Source organism: Pistacia vera, unplaced genomic scaffold (genome assembly GCF_008641045.1).
Source record: "Pistacia vera cultivar Batoury unplaced genomic scaffold, PisVer_v2 Contig603, whole genome shotgun sequence".
Classification (NCBI taxonomy): Eukaryota; Viridiplantae; Streptophyta; class Magnoliopsida; order Sapindales; family Anacardiaceae; genus Pistacia; species Pistacia vera.
In genome coordinates, this window is record NW_022196450.1 from 469,051 (window position 1) to 475,384 (window position 6,334).

Consider the following 6,334-nt stretch of genomic DNA (forward strand, 5'->3'; position numbering starts at 1 on the left):
GGTTTGTGCTCATTGTTGTTACTCCACGAAGAGTTTGGATGATTTCACCATGCTAGAGTGTAAGTGCTAGAATATGGATTCCCTTGCCCTCGTTGCAAATTGTTGACATAGTTAGTTTGTTCCAGTTGAGCAAATGTATTCCCTTCTTGACAATCCTTGGACAAATGATTTCCTACACAAAGTTCACAAGTTAGAGAAGATGATTCAATAGCATTTACCTTTAGGGAAACTCCCAATTGCTTTTGGATGGCTGAAAGTTGAGCAGCCAACGCGGTGTAGCCATCAGTTTTGTGCACTCCCGCTGCTTTCCTTATTGAATTTCTCTTCGAAGGCCTCATGCAGCTATTGCTTGCCATCACTTCAATCAGATTATAGGCTTCCTCCAGTGTTTTGTTATTCAAGACTTCCCCACTTACAACATCTACCATGGCTTGTATATTTGGCATCAACCCATTATATAATGTTTGTACTTGCGACCATATTGGTAACCCATGGTGAAGACACTTTCGTAAGAGATCCTTATATCTCTCCCAAGCTTTATAAATCGACTCCATATCTTGCTGGTAAAAATTTGTGATGTCACTCCTCATCTTGGCAGATTTTAACAGTGGGAAATATTTCATAAGGAATGCTTGGACTAACTCATTCCAAGTAGTGATGCTTCCGGGTGGTAGAGAAATTAACCATGCTTTAGCTTTATTCCGAAGAGAGAATGAGAAAAATCTAAGTCTAATTGCATCATCAGATATTCCATTGTTTTTGAATGTGTCGCATAGCTCTAGAAAATTTGCGATATGCAAATTAGGATCATCGCTAGGCAACCTTGCGAATTATACTGAATGTTGGAAAATTTGAATGATGGTTGGCTTTATCTCTAAATTATTTGCTTGAACTGCTGGTCTCCTAATGCAAGAATAACACCATTCAATAGTAAGACTAGAGTAGTCCTTCAATGCTCTTCGGATAACCACTGGTCCACCAGCCACATTACCCCTTTCTGCATCATCCCCATGGACTTCCTCCTCATTATTTCCATGATTATCTCTTGTTGTCAAATCAGCCATTGAATTAGATTCTTTTGTGCTAGCTTGCCTCCTTACATTTCTCAACTTCCTTATTGTTCTCTCGAGTTTAGAATCTTAAAGATCAAGATTAGCACCCTTAGAATGTAAACTCTCCAGGATCTAATAACCAACTGCAAAACAACATTAAAAATAAAACAAATCAAATTAGCAACTAAGTAGCTCATAATGACATTGATAAAAAAAATAGGAATTCCCCAAAAACGGCACCAAAAACTTGTTATGAAATCTGCAAGTGTACGGAATCGTGCAAGTAATGAATTCCGGTAACGAGTGTCGAATCCAAGAGAATACATGCTACCAAGTACCACATAACCTATCTTATTGCTATTTGATTTATTAGATTTTCAGAATGATTCAATGAAAAATAAAACAAAAGCAGATTTTTATTAACTTTGGTAGGAAATCAATATGAATAAAACCTAGGGCATAGATTTCACACCAATTTAATCCTATGCATTGCACTACTGGTAACCCAATTAAGCTTATTCTAAAGGCCAAACTCCCTAATATTTGGCTAACTTTCTCTTGAACAATAACAAATTAACTCCTAATCACTACCCAAATTGTCTTAATCATCATTAAGTTCTATGGAATTTACTAAAGCCTCAAACATCGCGGTAACCCATCTCTAGCATTCACTCAATCTATGGTTTTGTTACCTTAGACTCATTAGGTTTCATCTCAATCTCAACGTAACCCATAAATCATTCAAACTCTAGGGCTGTAATACCCAAGATGTCAAAGGTAGTTCCTAACTCAAAATAGTCCTTTAAATGTTTTATTATGTTAAAAAGCATAAAATCTAACTAAGGGCAAATAGTCAACATTTGGAATGGTATGAATCAATTATCATAAAGAGGCTTAGGGACAAAATGGTTATTTTGCCTATGGATAAGCATTGAAAAAGTCAAGGATGAGTAGGCTTCATTGCATTTAATGGCATCAATTAAGTAATAATTATGTCTAGTGTGAAATGACCAAAATGCCTTATATGAAGAATTAAGGACTTTGAGTTATACAATTAAATAATTGGGTCAATTGCATAATTTTGGAAAATAAATGAAATATTTTCCTATAAATGAGATGAAATTCGTTCAAGCCAAAGGAGAGAGCCTTCTTCAACATTTCTTCCATTTTCTCTCAAATCTTCCATGAAACAAGCTCTCTTCTCTCGGTTTTCAAGGAGTTTTGATAATTTTTCAAGGAGACAAGATGGAGCCTTGGATCTTCAATTTGAAGGGTTTAAGGTAAGGATTAAAACTTTAGTTTTGATGTAATTTGAAGATTTGAGGTAGATATTGAGGTATAATGTATATATGTAGGATTAAGGTGTAAAAGAAGTCAAAGGCAAAGGATTTGTTGGAGGAAGTCTTAAAAAGGTAAGGAAGAACCTCCCATGATTAGGGTTTGCTAGGGTTTGTGATTTTTATGAAACCTTAAATTAAGGCTTTAAGGCATAGAATTAGTTGATGGCAAGTGTAGTTGAACTCATTTATTCTACTTATTGCCTTGAATTCATTACATGAAGTTATTGCTCTTATGTTTTGAGTTGTTATGTTTGATTGAAGAAAATGAAGTGTCGATACTGATTGTGGCAAAAATTGTAGTATTGGAGGCCACATGGTGTTGAATGGTTGCTATAGAAGTGTTGATGTGTTGTTTGCATTAGCTTACAATGTTATAGCAAATATGGATGATTATGGAAATGAGATTTAACCTTCCTTTAGATGTTAAAGACTATTAAGGGGAGGTTTATTTGATCCACAGTTAACCTATTGGTTAATGTCAATAGGAATTGATGTGGCATAGTTAATATGAAAATTCGGATTTAATGGGCTTAGGGGTTTTGTTAATCCTGCTTCTGTATTTCGCGATAACTTGAGTTATAAAATCGAAATGAGATGATTCTTGAAGCATTAGAAAGCTAAAACGCTACCATAAACTTTTATGTTTATGCCCAGAGCCAGTTCGTTTGAGAAATGATGGAAAATGGCCTGAAGCATAAACTGGTATTAAAGTTTAAGATTAACATAATCAATTCTTATGATTATGAATTGATTATTAATGTATTATTGTAATTATGCCATGTACTAATGTTTACCCCTTAGTTAGATGATCTTTGAAAGATATACATGGTCATGATGTCAATGCATGATTAAGTATGAGTGGCATGAAGATGCAATGTAATACATGTTTTAAGATGATGTATGTGAGCAAGAGGTAATGTAAATGGGTTGATAATCCATAGATGAATTAAAAGTATTAAGCTCACCAAAATATGTATTTACATGCCCTAAGATGGTAAAGATGCAAATAGACATGACAGAGATGCATATAGACACGATGGAAAACGCGTAAGCATATCCCGTATACGGTTGAGGAAAGATGAATATAGCTTAGATGCTAAATAACGCGTAAGCACGCCTCCCGATGATATGAGCTCTAGATGAAATTTGAGGCTAGATGATATGAAGTGCTTAAGATGCTAAGAAAGGTCGATCAGCTAGATGTTAATGTTTCATATGCATTTAGTTGCATTACATGAGTTATGATGTTATACATCATAGATGATTTATACTCATGTAGATGATTTTAGATGTATGTCATGATATGTGATGTGTGTGTACACATTGATGTTATATAGCCATGGGATAAAATGATGAAAAGCATATGAATTAGTAATAAAAGAGGAAGTATCCTAGATGTAAAAAAAAAAAATAAGTGATGTGTTAACAGATAAACGGATCATTCCTTACTGAGCGATTAGCGCTCACCTTTCATTGTGATTGCTTTGCAGGTAGACTAGAAGCGAGGGATGCTAGAGACAGCGGGACTACACGTGAGGGGAGATGATTTATTATCATCTCGTGTTTTTATCTTGATGTAAATATGTAAATGATAAATATTGTGAAATACATTGGAAGCTTACACCTATAAAATTTTTGATCTTGTAATTTCTAAAGTTGTACATTATAAGTTTAGATCCTACGTGATTTTTATATGCATGTTTTGGATATTATATATTATCCTTATACAGATTTTTTCTAAATACAACTCGTTCTCCAGACAGTATCCTCGGGATTCTCATTGAGGGATATTCAGAGGATACCTGACTGGAGGGGGGTTTTACATTTGGTATCAGAGCAAGTATTTTTTTTATTACTTTAAAAAGGGGTGTTTTAAGATGTTTTCTATTGGAGTCAGGCATTAGAGAGTTGATGACAGTATCCCTCATGTAAAGTTCCGCTGCTCAAGTTGTCCGATCGCTGTAAGTATGTTTACCTAATTTTATGTAAGGATTGATTAGATGATTAAGTTATATGTGTGACTATGACAGGGAATAAATATGAGGAAAACCAGGAGAACAGATCCAGGTCGCAGGATGCTTCAAATGCACAAGATGTTCCAACTGCACCTGAAATCCTAACCCAGCAGTGCTACTTCAAGCACTCGGGTTTAGATGTTGCAACATTGGAGCGTATGATCCAAGAGGCTGTTAATAGAGCTTTAAGGAGAACCCCACCGGAAAGTACAAGTGCTCCGGTAACCGCAGTGACAACCAATGTGGTACCAAGTCAAGCAGCGGGACAAGTACTCCAGAAGCAATGGTTGTCCCAAAGCAGATTGAACCATTTATGGCCTCTCAAGTAACATAGCCTCCAGATTTTGTGGCACTAATGATCCAGTAGTGACGAACAATGGATCAAGTTGGTGGAGAAAGCTACTGCTCTATTCTATGACAGATCAAGAAAAGATGGTATGCTAGTACTTGTTGAGAGGAGATGCTATGACATGGTGGGAGCTTATGGAGCAGACTCAAGATACCACCGCTCTCACTTGGTCGGGTTCAAGGAATTGTTTGAGGAGCAGTACCGGACAGCAGACATGATATCCTCAAAACTACAGAATTATTAGTCTGCAACAAGGAAATATGACGGTCAAAGAGTATTCAATCAAGTTCAACTCCTTGGCTAAGTTTGCACCACACTGGGCAGTACACCACAGACCCGATTGGAGAGATTTGTGGGGGACTTATCCCACTATTGCCAGAGATGTTATGTCAGGTCATCAGCCCTCCCAAACATATAGTGAAGCACTCGCGGGAGCCATCAGACAGAGGTGTACTTACAGAAGGAGACCAGATTAGCTCTTTCCCCAACAGTGGCAAGTAGTCCTTCCAGTGGCAACCTAGTAGTGCAGAACAAGTTGTTGGCAAAGACGATAAGGGTAAAGGCAAGAAAGGAGTCCTACCTAAAGCAACAGGAAGACATGAAGAAAAAAGGGCCAACAAAGGAAAGGGGGGTCAGTTACTATAAGAAATGTCAGAGAAGACACCGGCGTGAATGTCTAGTGGGGACCAAGTTTATTATCATCTCGATGTTTTTATCTTGATGTAAATATGTAAATGAAAATATTTGTGAAATACATTTGGAAGCTTCCACCCTATAAATATGTTTTGATCTTGTAATTTCTTAAAGTTTGTACATTATAAGTTTAGATCTACGTGATATTTTATATGCATGTTTTGGATATTATATTATTATCCTATACAGATTTTTTCTAAATACAACTCGTTCTCCAGACTGTATCCTCGGGATTCTCATTGAGGTATTCAGAGGATACCTGACTGGAGGGGGATTTTACAAGGGCCCTTAAGAATGAAAGCTTTAAGCGCAATAATAAAACTTGAACAAACTTAAAAAAATTAGCAACAAATAATTCAATGCATATCATAAAATTGGGCTACATCTTAGCCCTAGAAAAAAAAATTAGTCATACTTCAATAATAAAAGCAACCATTGTATTCATAAAGTATAAGAAAGAATAGAAAAACCTTCTAATTGGTGACCCAAAATTGCAAGAATTTGCAATCTCCAAAGAGCGGCTAAACTTCTCTCCTTTCTAATATGCCCTAAAAATCAGCTAAAGAATTATATTTATACTCCTAGGATTTTAGGGTTATGAGTCCCACTATCATAATCAATTTAGAATTCTTAAAACAGGAAATACACGTCATACATTTAATGTAGAAAATTCTAGAATCACAGTTGTGCCGTGGCACTTTGCCTAGGCATAGTTGATCTGCCCCAGTACTTGCAATCTTGAAAAGATAGTGATTTTTGAGCATGATAACGTTTGAATCTTGCCAAGGGTAAAGATATGAATTGTATCCCTTTGAATCAGCTTTTTAAAGGTCCAATAATCATTCAATCCAAAATTGGTAGCTCAAGTTATTGTTAAATTACGAC

The 6,334-nt window shown here is 36.0% G+C and overlaps 1 non-coding gene across 1 annotated transcript; it reads left to right on the forward strand.

Moving 5' to 3' along the window:
• Positions 1-486: 486 nt before the first annotated feature.
• On the forward strand, positions 487-593 carry LOC116110508. Its single transcript, XR_004124920.1, has one exon. It is a non-coding gene; the product is annotated as a small nucleolar RNA R71 (small nucleolar RNA).
• Positions 594-6,334: the final 5,741 nt, after the last annotated feature.